The sequence below is a fragment of the Centrocercus urophasianus genome, unplaced genomic scaffold, assembly GCF_019232065.1.
Source record: "Centrocercus urophasianus isolate 14NV4802_14NV808 unplaced genomic scaffold, USGS_Curo_1.0 seq_11, whole genome shotgun sequence".
In the NCBI taxonomy this organism is placed as follows: Eukaryota; Metazoa; Chordata; class Aves; order Galliformes; family Phasianidae; genus Centrocercus; species Centrocercus urophasianus.
In genome coordinates this window covers 7,649,252-7,664,553 of record NW_024884253.1, presented here as the reverse complement: position 1 = coordinate 7,664,553, position 15,302 = coordinate 7,649,252, and the positions used below count along the sequence as shown (strand labels likewise).

The 15,302-nt window shown below is 40.6% G+C and overlaps 1 non-coding gene and 1 pseudogene across 1 annotated transcript; both read right to left on the bottom strand.

Annotated features, from left to right (window-relative positions):
* Positions 1 to 3,890: 3,890 nt before the first annotated feature.
* Positions 3,891 to 3,962, bottom strand: TRNAA-CGC. Its single transcript has one exon. It is a non-coding gene; the product is annotated as a tRNA-Ala (tRNA).
* Positions 3,963 to 3,971: 9 nt separating this feature from the next.
* Positions 3,972 to 4,072, bottom strand: LOC122155311 (annotated as a pseudogene).
* Between the last annotated feature and the right edge of the window lie 11,230 nt (positions 4,073 to 15,302).

The following is a 15,302-nucleotide window of genomic DNA, read 5'->3' as shown; positions in this document are numbered from 1 at the left end:
GGTAGCTTCTCTATAATCTTCAGGGACTGATTTCCTAACACTGTTTTGGAAGAAGTCATCCTTGTATGGCTGTATTACCTACAGAGCAGTCACTATAGTTGAACAAGTTAAAGTACAGAACAGAAAATGCCAACTCTTTCTGTTTATTCCTGCTCTTTTTAGTGTGCTGTCCCCATTTGCCTGGAAACCCCGAAGTACTTCCATTATATCCACAGATGACAAGGAAAAAATATATATATTATATGCACCTCCAGAGGCTGATGTTCTCCATCGTCTCTAGAGAGCATTGTTCCAGTGTTTGAGCAATTTCTTTTTTGAAGTCTTCTTTTTCCTTATACCTAAAAAAAATGTTCAGTTTCTTTCCATTGTCTTTTGAGTCTATCACTGGACATCCAAGAATATGGCTCCATCTTCACTATAACAAATGATAAGGTGGCTATTGAAGTAAATATTTTACTGATAGAAGTAAAGATTATGTGTTTACCAAAATCAAATCCAGGAATAATAATAGTATCATCAGAGATTATCTAAACACTACTATAATAAAATTTATTTCTTTTATACATACATGCTTTATTTACTCATTTATTGTATCAGTCATTACGACATTGTAGGAAATATACCAACAAAGCCAATTCTACTGCTTATTCCTACCTTCTGCCCCATGTTCCATGCAGTGCATTCCTTCAGATCTGCATATTTTGTGAAAGTATTCTGACAACTGAAGGAGATATTTGAGGCAATATCTCCTAAAAATAGCTGATTTACCATAGTGAATTAAGGCTGTATGTATTTTTCTCAGTTATAATTTTATTAAGTAAAACATTCATTTCTCACATCCTGAAACTATTTCTCCCTAAACAGTTATTCCTTTATAGAATATCTTTCAGTTCAGCAGACTTCTGCCTTTCAATATCTCATTTCCTCATTTGTGAGATGTGAATACCCTGGAATATAACCAGTATGTCTGATTTTTGTTAATGACTTTCATGTCTTCACAAATTATTGCATTTGGCTCACAATAATCAATGCTTCAGGCTCCCACTAAAAATTATCTTCATAACATTTAAAGAAAATATGCCCTTTGTCTTTTATGGAATTATTGCTCAATCATTAATTCAACACTGTAGAATCTCTGAAGGGTTGGCTGCAGGAAAGAGAAAAGGCTAACTTAAAAATTACTAAGAGCCTGAACCTAGATATCTGTTAAGTAGATCTATAGATAGATAAACACAGTAACGGACATAAAAAAAACTCTCCAGTTCTCTGTCAGATGGAGTAGCTCATCAAAGCAGATAATTGATAACATACAGTATTCATGCTCTCATCTAATCAGCCAAATGTGCTTTGTATTAATTCTGTTATTAGAACTTTCTTATTCTCAAGGGAAAAAAATGCTCACATTCAAAATAATACTGAATGTGAATATTCTCAAATCCTAGATACAGCCCTCCACCAAAGGAGGCCAAATTTTATTAACAGAAAGGATTTGGGAGAAGGAAAGGAGAAGGCGGCAATATCGATAGAGTCGTATGTATTTTATCTGATAGCTTTTCACAGTTATTTTTCCATATCTTTATACTGATTAAATTCAATAAAGAGATCCAAATTCCATACCTGGAAATAAATAAAAATATTATTACTATTGGCTACGCCAATCAGCTGCTTTTTCCTGAAGATGTATGAATTTTTTGGGCAGAGCTTCAGTAACGTATTCACTGGAATTGATGTAAGGAAATTGAGAGAAAGAGAAATGAGGCTGATTACCAGGAAACTCTCCCCATCAGGGAGAGTAAGTAGGGACCTATGAAAAAACAGTAAAAGAATAGGAGTTTCATCACAAAAACTGGTAAAATCACAAAAATTTGGAAAGCCACCATGCATTTCAAAAGTAGGGTACCACTTCACTCTTCTGTTTTCTATAGGCCAAACTCTGATATCTGCGTTAGAGTAAATGCCATGCTATTTTCTGTGGGAGCTTCATTTGTTTGAGGGCATTTGAATTTTACCTTACCCTTCTACAGACCCATTTCAGACTGGGCATTAATGAGCATAATTGCTGTTGACATCAATGAGGTGAGACCTAACATAACACGTAGTTTAAACGGATGATGGGATTTGCATTTCCTATGTGTGCAAGCACTCCTCTGTGTGCTTAGTATCTTATCATGCACTAACCTTAGGTTTAAGTGTCAAGTGCTTAGAGTGCCTGGAATGAATGGTTATATATTCACAACTAAAGCAAGAGCCAGCTTGGATATGGATGTTTTTTGTTCAGATTCCTGCAAGGACAGAAAGAATGTTTAGGTATTAGTTGTACTGTACTGATATAGGAAAGAGTTCCCTAGTCTTGAAATATCTAAAGAAATCTAGGAATATCTTAAAACCTCACAATCCTTTTCAGTTCTGCCCTGGGTATTTCTGATTACTTGGAACACCTCAAATCCCAGTAGGAACCATAGAAAGAAACAAGAAATTTGCATTGCTCAACAGCAAGATCGCAGCTTAATTGCACAGAAAGAAATATTTGTAAGTCATTGTTGCCAGCTTCACTGGAAGGCATAACTGTCTGCTTAACCGATCATTGCAGAGACTGCCAGACTGTCTACATAAAAAAGTGTTTAAAATAGCCATGTGTCTTCTAGCAAACAAATTACCAGGGCAGAAAGAGCACAGCACAGACATATAATTGGTCAGGTCACTGCTTTTCTGCTCATTATAAATGAAAGCCCGAATGGCCCTCTCTGGCTGCTCTGTGCAGTCTGTGGCTACTTTTACCAGGCTTTGTTTCTCCTTTGTGTCATCTCTATTTCTTTGCATATAGTTTATAACACAGCACCAGTCAGAAAATACATGGGGTAGCAGCAGCAGAAGAGCTATATACTCTATGCTCCTGGTTAGGATGAAATAATACAAGATTTCTTTTCAGCTCTCACTCTGTCTGCCAGCCATTGTGAAGATTTACCTTGTAAGCCACTATTTCACAGCTTAGTCAAAGCTGTGCACACTGCAATTATGATATTATATTTTGCCACATGAATTGGTATGTAAAGAAAGACTAATAGCTATACAGATACGAAAACCATCAAGAGGGAAAGACTCACAGTTTAAGCTCTTATTAACCATGATATACTTGCAGTCTCTGAAAGGACATCTCTGAGAATCATCTAGAACTTCTCAGATGCCTCTGAGAAATATGCACACATGGTGGTCTTACCCTTGGAAAGCAGGGAGCAAGAGGAGAAATGCAGATGTTCTCTTTCTGGTCACTGCATTCCTCAATCATCATTTCACCTGCTTCCTGGATTTGGTGGTAATCAGTGCTAGAAGGCAAAACTCTTCTGAGTCTACTACCAGCTCCTAGTCAAGATCCCAGCTCAGCAATTGAACAGTCACAACATAAGGCAATGAAAAGAAGGTCTGAAGTACATAAGCATCCCAGAGGTAAATGATTCACCCAAGCTCCAATGAAAAGTTGGGGCAGAGCTGGATGGTATCAAGGATTGCTCCATTCTGGTTTGGTGTCTTCCACTGGGCCTCGTCCTCTGCTCTACAGAATGCGTAGAGTTGGGATAAATTGTTGTCATGATTTCTGAGTCTGTCTGTGCTGGACAGCAACAGAAATAATCCATAGTTAAATGCCATCATCTGGGACATGTGTTTTCTTGTCCTTGCTGGGGCTGGTCTTTGAAGCATAGGTATAACATTCTGGAAAGAGAAGCCTACTACCTGCTTGTCCTTTTTATAGAATCATAGAACGAATCAGGGTGGAAGGGATCATCAAGACCCAATCCCCTGACATGGGCAGGGTTGCAATCCACCAGATCAGGCTGCCCAGGGCCCCATAAACAGGCATTTCCCCCTGCACAAGCTGTGAGGCAGGAAAAGTGTGGAGATGCTGGGGATTGAACCCAGGACCTCTTACATGCGAAGCAAGCGCTCTCCCGCTGAGCTACATCCCCTGCCCTGGGAAAAACAAAAATACCAATTTGCATATCATCTTTGTTCAGGATCCATGCTAATCTTCTTTGCAACATTCCAATTGTAGTATACGTGCTTCTGAAATGAGCACATTTGGCTACTAATCATGAAGAGACAAATAGTGGATTTATCTCCAGGAAATGTAGTCATCCCAAACTTAAAACTCACAAAAATGCTAAGCTGTTCCAGATTAAATAAATATTCTGAATGATTTTGTTTCTCAATGATGCCTAGAAGTGCTCAGGTATCACTGTGGTCCCTAAGCAGTGGACAAAGCAGACACTGTTACAAGTTCTGTTGGCAGACCTACAGACATTCAGCACTCATTGATTCCAGTGGTGATTTAGCAGCTCAGAGGCAGGTCTGTGGGTCCTGGCTGAGGACTTCCAGTTCTCATGCTGCTATGAACAGGTACTTAAATTCAAATTCAGCAATCTAAATCTGAGGCAGAAACAAGCAAATGTCAGTGACAAAAATAAGTTATTGAAATAGTAATAATAATTTTTAAAAAGATTAAAAAGAAGATATTAATGGAGAAACACAGGAACAGGTTGCTCAGAGAAGTGGTGGATGTCCCATCCCTGGAGACACCCAAGGTGAGTCTGAGCAGGGCTCGAGGAACCTGACGCAGCTGTAGGTGTTCCTGTTCATTGTAGGGAAGTTGCACTGGGTGGCCTTTAAAGGTCCCTTCCAACTCAAGTGCACCCTCAGTAAATTTGCAGATGACACCAAATTGGCTGGAAGTGTGGATCTGCCTGGGGGTAGCGAGGCCCTACAGAGGGACCTGGACAGGCTGGAGAGCTGGGCTGAAGCCAATAGGATGAGTTTCAACAAGGCCAAATGCCGGGTCCTGCACTTCGGCCACAACAACCCCAGGCGACGCTACAGGCTTGGGGCGGAGTGGCTGGAGGACTGCGTAGAGGAAATGGACCTGGGAGCGTTGGTTGATGCTTGGCTGAACATGAGCCAACAGTGTGCCCAGGTGGCCAAGAGGGCCAGCGGCATCCTGGCCTGCATTAGAAATAGTGTGGCCAGCAGGAGCAGGGAGTGGTGATCATCCCCCTGTATTCAGCACTGGTGAGGCCGCACCTCGAGTACTGTGTCCAGTTTTGGGCCCCTCACTGCAAGAAAGATATTGAGGCCCTGGAACGTGTTCAAAGGAGGGCAACAAAGCTGGTGGGGGGTCTGGAACACAGGCCGTATGAGGAGAGGCTGAAGGAACTGGGAATGTTGAGCCTGGAGAAGAGGAGGCTCAGGGGAGACCTCATTGCTCTCTATAACTTCCTGAAGGGAGGTTGTAGTGAGCTGGGGGTCGGCCTCTTCTCTCGTGTCATTAGTGATAGGACCAGAGGGAATGGCTTCAAGCTGTGGCAGGGGAGATTCAGGCTGGACATGAGGAAGTATTACTTTTCAGAAAGGGTGGTCAGGCACTGGAATGGACTGCCCAGGGAGGTGGTGGAGTCACCGAGCCTGGGGGTGTTCAAGGAAAGGCTGGATGTTGTGTTGAGGGACATGGTTTAGTGGGAGCTATTGGGAATAGGTGAACGGTTGGACTGGATGATCTTTTAGGTCTTTTCCAACCTTGGTGATTCTATGATTCTATGATTCTATGATTCAAACAATCCTATGGTTCTGATAAAGTTGTTTTTTTTTGTTTTTTTTTTTTTTTGTTCCTCTCTGTGCATTTCTCACAATGTATACTTTTATTTCATGCTCCCATAACTTAAATTACAGCAGTGCTATTAAAACATTTTTCCCTTTCTCTAGCATTAATGTTTGTTACAACAATTTACCTCCTTGAGGATGACTGTTGGACATTTTGATATCCTGTTGATGCTGATTTTTTGCCAAGATTACCAACAGAATTCATAAGGATTAATTTTCTGCTGTCCTTTCCTCAAAGCCAAGAGTTCTCTCAAAAGCAAATTTTGCTGGATCGTATAAATCCAGCAGCTCCATAATTACTTTTGAATTTTTGAGAGATCAATTCTCTAACAATTTCTGTGTAGTAGACTTGGATTCATCTCCTGGTCAGCGTTGATATCATTACAGTATAAACTAAGAAATGACTGTAATCAAAGTTTCAGTGTTTTCACCAGAACGCAGCTAGTTGCTGTGTGGGTGGCAGCAGGGCAAAGAGAGGCTGCAGGAATGATTTTCTAGGGGACTTCCTGCTGTCACCAAAAATTTAGCCTGAGACGGTGCGGACAAAAAAAAAAAAAGGAGCTGGACACAATATAATGTATTTTCACAAGGTGCTCTCTGTTGGTCACAAAGAGTTTCACGCTAAATATCTGCTGCTAACAGGTCACTGCACTCAACAGCACCTATTATTGTTTCCTTTAATGTCCTATTTATTTTCACTGAATGCAGAGCTAGTGAGATCTGCAGATGCCATTTAACTTTTCTGCAGGAGGACTCCTCTCAATTTAAAATACACTGTACCTACAGCAGTGACATTGAGTTACATGTCTTACTGCTTTGGATGTCATTTTAACTCCCACAGACCTGGCCGATTATTTTATTTTTTAACTCAGAATCACATAGTTTGGGATTCTCAAGTCACAGAACTTACAATAAATACTTTGAAGAGTCACTGGCAAAATAACACCCAGGCACTTCATTTGTTTCATAGCATGTGCAACTTCCCAAACTTATTTATTCACAGCTAATCTTCTAGAGTTCTTACTGCTAGTTTGAATCTGCTTTTAAGTAGATGTGCAGTAGTGTGACAGCCATTTACCTTTTAAGTGTTCCATGATGCTGCCAAAAAACTCCCAATTCCTGCATAATGCCAATAATCTGCCCCAGATAACTAATGACAGTGCATTTACTTTGCTTAGTATCAAGGATAAAGTTTTTGCTCGCTATTTCCAACTTATGAGAGTGATGCCTGTCAAACCCACACCTGAATTCCAGCATGTTCAGTGGTTACACTGAAACTCTCAGACTGTGGCTTTCATGAATCTATCTCCACAGATGCATTGGCACAAGTATGTGCCAAGAATCAAAGCTCAGAATGCTCTGCAGGAAGCTGACTTTACTGCACAAATTGTATAGGCAGTGATTATGCCACTAAAATAGGTAGGGCTGGGGAATGTTATCGGTGATGGAAATACAGCAGACTACTTTGAAACTCTCTGAATATCCCTGGTGGAATTTGAGACCTATTACCAGTCTCCCTACAGCTCCTACAGCACTGCCCACAACTTAGGATAGTTCAGAGACAATTCCCAATAAGCACCATACATGGATAAATGTGAGAGACTATTTTGCAAAGTTTCCTACTAGCTTCTTTGTCTGGAAGTAATCCTAGGCATATTTAGCCCTAATTGCAAATGCTGTCGTAGATTCTCCTCATCAGACACAGATTAGCTATGAAGAAATCATACTCAGAACTGTCTTCTGTGCAATGCTTCTTACTGGTCACCTTGGCAAGAGCTCAAAGCTCTGGGCATTCTGTCTGTTTTCTCTCATGAGGTATGCCATGCTCAACTCCAAGTTCCCTACCTGGCTTTGTCATACTATTTTCTGGTCATGAAAGTCATCCCGAAAGGGCTTCGTTACAGAGGTTGTGTACTAACGCAAAGAGGATCAGAAAGCACTCAGAATTATTAATATTCAACAAGAGGTAACATGACACGCAGAAATAAGCCAGAAATCAGACTGGATTTAAGGCTTCATAGCCTAGCACCTTTGTATCAAAGATGGTGAAGCATCAGTTCTAGCAAACACAGCAATGCCGGAGCACAGTGCTGTGTGGTGATCAGCACTGTTCCTGTGTGAGTTGGTCAGCGTAAGTCATCCTTCCATGTGATGGCAGAAAGAAGGGGGAACATCTTTATTTCTCAAGGAAGCCAAAAGCAGAAATTTCTGATTGATTCTTGCACTCAAGTCTGACTGGTGAATTTGTGCTGTTCTCAACTCCTTTTAGAAGCCAGTAGATTTCTGAGATATACAGAGTACCCTCTGCCTTACTTATTTTCTCACTAATTATTTCTAAAGAAATAAACTTAACACAGATACAGAAATTAAATATAACTGTGCATGCAAATGACCATCCATGGCCTGAGACTAATGTAGCAAGGCAAAGGTGAAAAAAATTGAATTTGTTTTTTATGACTTTAAGTGATCAGAGAATCATAGAATGACTTAAGGTGGAGGGAATGTTAAAGATCATCTAGATACCCTCTCTTGCCATGGGCTGGTTGCCACCCACCAGATCAGGCTGCTCAGAGCCCCATCCTAGCTGGCCTTGAAAGGGACATTCGTAACTTCTCTGAGCAACTTCTTCCAGCTTCTTCCAGAGAAAAAAATTTATTCTAACCTAAATTTCCCTTCTTTTAATTTGGAATCATTCCCTCTTGTCCTATCACAAACAATGTGAAAAATCAGTCTCCTTCCTTCCTGTAAGCTCTGTTTAAATACAAGAAAGCAGCAAAGTTTCTGCCAAACCTTTTCTTCTCCAGAATAGTAATGAAAGGGGAAAAGCATTTGGCTTAATCCAACCTGGAGTTAAACTAATAAAACAATAATAAGAAAGTAGGAGATAAAATGTATGAAAGAAGCATTGGGAAACCCAGGGAATGAAAGACGTCAAAGCTTCTGAGAGTACTGCTTTACCTGCAGTTGTTTGAAAAGGCCAAGATGACCTAAGAGAACTAAATCAGCAAAAAGAGCACTAAGTCAGCAAAATTGGGGCCCATTGCAATAATAAATAAGCAGATAAATAAACAAATACATACATACATACATACAAACAGGTGTGAGTTATTCATTTGAGATCAGAAAAAGTAGGGAAAAGCAGAATATAAGGAAGAGCATGCAATGTGGTCATGACTGTTTGAGGAGTCCTTGTTGAGCAGAGCAGCATTTGATCCATGAAGGACAGAAGGGAAATAAAGCTTATTTCTGTTCATACCACGTGTGTCTGCCTCATTTCCACAGTCAGGGACATGTGGGATGCTTGTGCGAACGTGGGCTGAGGAGAGGTTCCATGAAGAGGATGGAGGACAGATGAAAATTTCCAGTATACAATATCTGAGCAATCTATCAGATGCCAAAATTTGTGCAAGTTACTCAGAAATATTGGGCAGAACTCAGTGCAGTGAAAAGAACTTAATTGTTGTGCCTCTTTATTAAGGTTTTCATGGCTATATTCAGCTTAATTTCAGCACGTTATTATTTTTTAAATAGATTTTGTTTTCTGTAGGAACAGAAATACTGAAGAAGAAATATAGGAGATAGTATTTCTATGCCCAGTAAAGGTAAAGTGAAGCCCAAATGATATATTCTCCCTTCTCTTAAATAAGATTTTAGTTAGAGATTACACACTTCTTGACACATCAAAAGCTGTTCAAGAATAGAAAGTACATAAGTGCACTGAAGTAGAAACTCCGATTTGAATTGTTTTTCTGCTGCAGGCTATGAGATTTGGAGACATGCCATATAATTCAGTGCATAAATACTAAACCTGAGATATCAGCTAACAGAAACAGAAGCTGAGAAAGACTCAGAATCTGTAGACTCACCTCAGAACAAGTTATTACACATGTGATTCTAGGAAGATAACCCCACTCCACAAACCAGACAAGGTACCGAGGACCTCTGTCATCCCAAACACATGCATATATTGAGTATATATTGCATATACTGCAGCCTGTTTTTTTTCTTTCAACGAGATTAATATTGGGTCTTTGTCATTCAGTGGTGCAACTAAGCTGGAGTGATGATTTTCTACTCTGCTTGCAGCTGACACTCCAAAGGGCTGGATTGGTTTGAGATTAGCTTAACAGACTTTACATGCCAACTTGGAGATATTTACCTTTGTTCTACTCAAGTGTGGTTAGTGAAGATGAAAGACTCAGTGAAGATGAAAGATTCAATGAAGATGCCAGAGCATACATTTTCAACGTCCTTGGAGTCACTCGAGCCTGTCCTGGCTGGCCTCTCACTGTCTCTCTAGAAGAGTATGCGCCTCCCATTGATCTAGCCTCACATACACCATCACCATGTGGATGTGCCTGGCACCCTCATATGTCCCATCTACCAGCAGACACATGGCAGGGCAGCTAGGCTCTGCGCTAAGTGTCTACCTGAAGGTGACCTTCACCATCTGTAGGCACTGATCTCCACTGGAGGCCATACTCCAGGTAACAGGCAGGCATATATGTCTCAATTTATTTGCCAAAAAAATAAACAGTTAGTACCAACTAATATGCTCTCAGGTAGAATAGAATCAGAATCACAGAATGGCCATGGTTGAAAGGGACCTCAAGGTTCATGAAGCTCCAACCCCCCTGCCACAGGAGAGCCACCAACCTCCCCATTTAATATTAGACCAGGTTGCCCAGGGCCCCATCCAATCTGGCTGGATTAGATCTCTCCTAAAACTTGCAGATAAAACTCTTTTTTGGAGCTGAGACAGCCTATAAAATCACAAATGACACAAGGAGCCATATTTAGTCAAGACTTTTAGAGTTTAACCTCTGTGTATGATAATCTACACTGAGATGTTTTAATCTGGAACAAGAAATGATCTACATTGTTTTGTGTATCTCCTGTAAGACTTAATCTCTAATTCTTCATTTTCCCATTTGAGCAATAATCCTTCAGAGGCTTGCATGATGATAAAGAAAAGTTAAATCATTAATGCTGAGAAATCTTTGTGGCATTTGCATATGTGCCATTATCAAAGAGGAAACTGTTAGCATTCAGCGTTTTAGCCCTTCTATATCCAGTTTGGAGACTGGTATCAATTCAAACAATTGTCCTGCATTATTGTCCTGACTTCTAGCAATGAAATATTCCAGGTCTACTTTGAAATAAAGAGGCATAAAAGAAAAATAAAAACTGAAATGAATGTTAACAGGCTGCCTTTTATCCGCTGGACAGTTTTTTTTGTTTGTTTGTTCATTTGTTTGTTTTGTCTTTTATTTCAGAGTGGTATTTTCATTCTTTCCTGCTACTGTTTCACCACTTTCTTCCACATTGCGTACGTGAGGAGCCGGGACGGGTGATTAAATGTTGCATAACACTTTCAAGCAAGCTCCATGTTTCTTGTAAGAGCATCTGTGATTTGGAGGTGGAAGCAGAGTTCAAGGCAGCCATAAAAAGCATTTTTAGTAACTGTTAAAGTGGATGATTCAGTGACTTTGAATAGATATTGGCTTTGATTGAGTTTTTTTTTTTTTTTTTTAATGTGCACTATATAGATCTAAGCCAGCAAATCGGGCAAAAAAAAGAACACCAAGAACTTGAGCTGCTGTCTGTGGGTTGGCTGCTGTTAGTACACAACAAAGCACTGCATATGTGAAGAGCAAATCACGTGTTTATATTCACAGCCTCGTTATGCAGTTTGATGTCTATTTCAAAGGCATCCGTCACAAGAAAAATATGCTTCATTGCCATTTGCATCTTCAGCATCTCTCACTGAAATACCTATGCGTACCACAAAGCTCTGACAGAGTTTCTAAGCCATTCGGGGTCAGACTCTAGCAATCAACCACTGTTCAAATGCAATCTATCTTGTATAACAATTCAAGTTTTGTAAGATCTATCAGCTGCCCAAAAATCTACCCAAAAACAAAACAGCAGCTCCAGTACATGACCTGACGTCACAGATCAGCCATTTTCTCCTAGCATCTTTATGACCATGTGAAGAAACCAGTAATTAAAAGTGAAGAAATGTATTTCTAATTCCGCATCACATAAAGAAGGAAAAATATAGCTTAGATCTACCAGTATCAATAATTAAATAGAAATCAAGCACTGTGATGTGAAGATAAATATGAACAATTTAGTACAGTGAAATGACAAAACAGGAAAATGTTTGCAAAAGCTGAGATGCTTGACTTTACTTTTTGAGCGCTAATATTTAATAAAAGCATGCACACAATTTGATATCAAGCTCAATAGAAGGGTTTCAAGGAAAGCTGAAGAAATAGCTGACAACTGCATGCAATTAAGAGGTCCAGACCTGCCTGCAAGAACAGGGAAAGTATTTGTAGAGTGAAGTGAGGGGTGCAATGAATGTGACATCAAAAACAACATGAGACAAAAATAATGGCATGCTAATAGGAAATATTCTGTAAGTTTGATTGAGATTAATTACTGCAGCATTTTAATAGGAACTTTAGGAAATTACTGCACTGCAGTGCAGCCACCCTGTCAGAAAGGAGTCTCCTCTCCATTCATGTGAGTTTGGTGCATGCATATATGTGTGTATATGCTAAATCCTCTCTTCTCACTTGAGAATGCTCAAAGTTGGTGCCTCTCAGGATCAAGCCCACTGTAAATCCTTGCTCTAAGTTACTGCAGCTGCAGGGAGGCAGGAGCTATTTGATAGCCCTTTGTTACAGCTCAACTTAAGTCAGGTATTGCGTTTGTCATCACTGTAGTAGCTAATAAGAGACACCATCCCACGAGAGAAGGCAAATAAAGGCCATACATGGAGCACTGGCTCAGATCTAAGAGCAGGTCAGTGCAATGTGGTGATATACACATAGAAGCAGGTGCTGCTGTTCATCAGAACTAATTATTTTAGGCACAGAGGTAAGCTGATTAGTTCATCAATCTTCCTGGCCTTAAGATAGTGTTGGCATGTGTACATTGTTTTCTATTGCATGGAGAATACACTGCCCCTAGAGAATCTACTCAAGGTAAACTTTATCAGGAAAGGTCATTCACACTAGGAAATAACAGGATCTCCAAATAGGGTAAGATTTACAGAGGGAACGGAATGGATGAAATCAACATCTGTATTAGTGGCACTGCAAGCATCCCATGACAAGTCAACTGATATTATTTGAGCCTCAATTCATTGTGTACTGTGTACAGCCCTGTTTAATCTTCGTTAATGTCTTTAATGGTTGAGCAGAGTAAACCTGCAGTAAATCCCCCTATGACAAAACCTGGGGGAATTTTCTGACTCACCAGAGAGTCATGACAACATCCACATGGACCTCAACAGGATGGAAAGATGAGCTAATGGGAACCTCCTGGAAGTCAAAAAGCAGATTTCAGTGGGCTGCACATGGAGAAGGCACCCAGGCACCATATGTGCTGTGGATCATCCAGCTGGAAATCAGCTCTGCAGAAAAACACTTGGAGACTTGTATTGGAGAACATCAAGTTGAACCTGAGTCAATATTGTGCCATTGCTGCTATGAATTCTGATGGTAGCTTGGGCTGCAATAAAATGTCACCATCAAGTCAAGATAAATGATCATTCTTCTCTACTCTGGTAAGGCTACACCTGGAGATGTGTGTCCACTGCTGGGTCCCCAGTATGAGAAACACTTGGACATACTAGAGACAGTACAACACTGGGCCACTGAGATGTTGAAGCAAATGGAGCATTTCTATGAAGACAGTCTGATAGAGGTGGGATTCTTATTCATGGAGAAGAGGAGGCTCAGGGTGATCTGATCAGTATCTATAAATATCTGAAGAGAAGATACAAAGAGGACAGAGCTAAGCTCTTCTGAGTGGTACCCAGTGCCAGAACAAGAGGCAATGAGCACAAATGGGGACACAAGAGGTTCTGTGTCACATGAGTGGCTGAGCACTGACACAAGTTGCAATGAAGACAGACTGTGACAGTAGGATTTTTCCAAATTCTTAGGTAACTTTTCAGTTTTCAAATAGATCCAAGCTTCCACGAGCTGGTACCTGAAGTCTCTAGCCAAGGACTACTGCACATACTTCTGAGAGTTGTGTTTTGCAGGACTTTGATCAAAACCTGAAATATATTCCAAGTTAAAAAATACTGCAAAGGCAAATGACTTCTAGGGATTAGCAGCTTTCGAGACAGATCTGAAATGCTAATTTTCATGGATGTTAATAAAATATTTCCTTATACTGTAGTGAACCAGACAAGATTCCCTGAAAAAAAAAATCATTGCCCATCTGTCTTTAACTGTTAGCTGATTTAATGGATCTGACAATGAATGGAACTTATGCCTAGAAGTTCTGACCCTTTCCTGAGAAATGAATAAATTTTTCATTTACCAAGCAGACTTTATATATGAATAGAATGGCAGTCATTTAGAAAGTAAGTGGTCTCCTGTGAAGATAAATAGTTGGTTGTGTTCCTGACAGTAGGAGTAAGGTTCAGAGGACAGCACTTTGATTTATTTCACCTATAACAGTGGGGAAGTATTATCATAGAATGTAGTTTTCTGAAGTAATGTCTAGCTACCTCAGCCTAGTCCACTTGAGAATAAAATTCTATGATGGGAAGTGGCTCAAATGATGTTCATTTGCATTGTAAAACTTGCCCTGATACAGCATCAGAACAAGCTGTATCTGATTCATTTATTGTGATGCCATGCACCTATTTGCTTTGATTTCCATAGGCTTGCTATGTATTATCACCAGTTCTAATGGCTTTTAGCCCTGTATCATTAAAGCTGATAAAGGCTCGCTTCTGAGTATGCAATAGTCCAGGTATTAAATAATTCTAGTCTGGATTGGTTCCCCTTTCTCTGCTCTGTCTACTGTTTTTAAGATTGATCCAAATAGTCCATAAGTATATCAATGACCTTGATGAGGGGATAATGGCAGTGTGCCCTTGTGGCCAAAAAGGCCAATGGCTTACTGGGGTGCATTAAAAAGAGTGTGGCCAGCAGGTCGAGGGAGGTGATCCTCCCCCTCTATTCTGCCCTGGTAAGACCTCATCTGGAGTACTGTGTCCAGTTCTGGGCTCCCCAGTACAAAAAAGACAAGGATCTCTTGGAAAGAGTCCAGCGGAGGGCCACAAAGATGGTGAAGGGCCTGGAGCATCTCTCCTATGAGGAAAGGCTGAGTGATCTGGGTCTGTTCAGCCTTGAGAAAAGGAGACTGAGAGGGGACCTGATCCAGGTCTATAAGTATCTAATGTGTGGGGGGCACAATGGCGAGGCCAGACTGTTTTCAGCGGTGAGTGGAGACAGGACAAGGGGAAACGGCTGGAAACTGCAGCACAGGAAGTTCTGCACAAACATGCGCAAGAACTTCTTTACAGTGAGGTGACGGAGCACTGGAACAGGCTGCCCAGGGAGGTGGTGGAGTCTCCTTCTCTGGAGATGTTCAAGACCTGCCTGGATGCCTACCTGTGCGACCTGCTGTAGGGAACCTGCTTTGGCAGGGGGGTTGGACTCGATGATCTCTGGAGGTCCCTTCCAACCCCTACAATTCTGTGATTCTGTGATTCTGTGATATGAATACTCTCCATCTCTTAGACACAAAATTGAAACAGCTGGAGTCATACTAATGGTATACTTATTTACAAGAAATGTTGGATAAACTCAAAATTTGTCCAGAGTATCTCAAATTTAGTT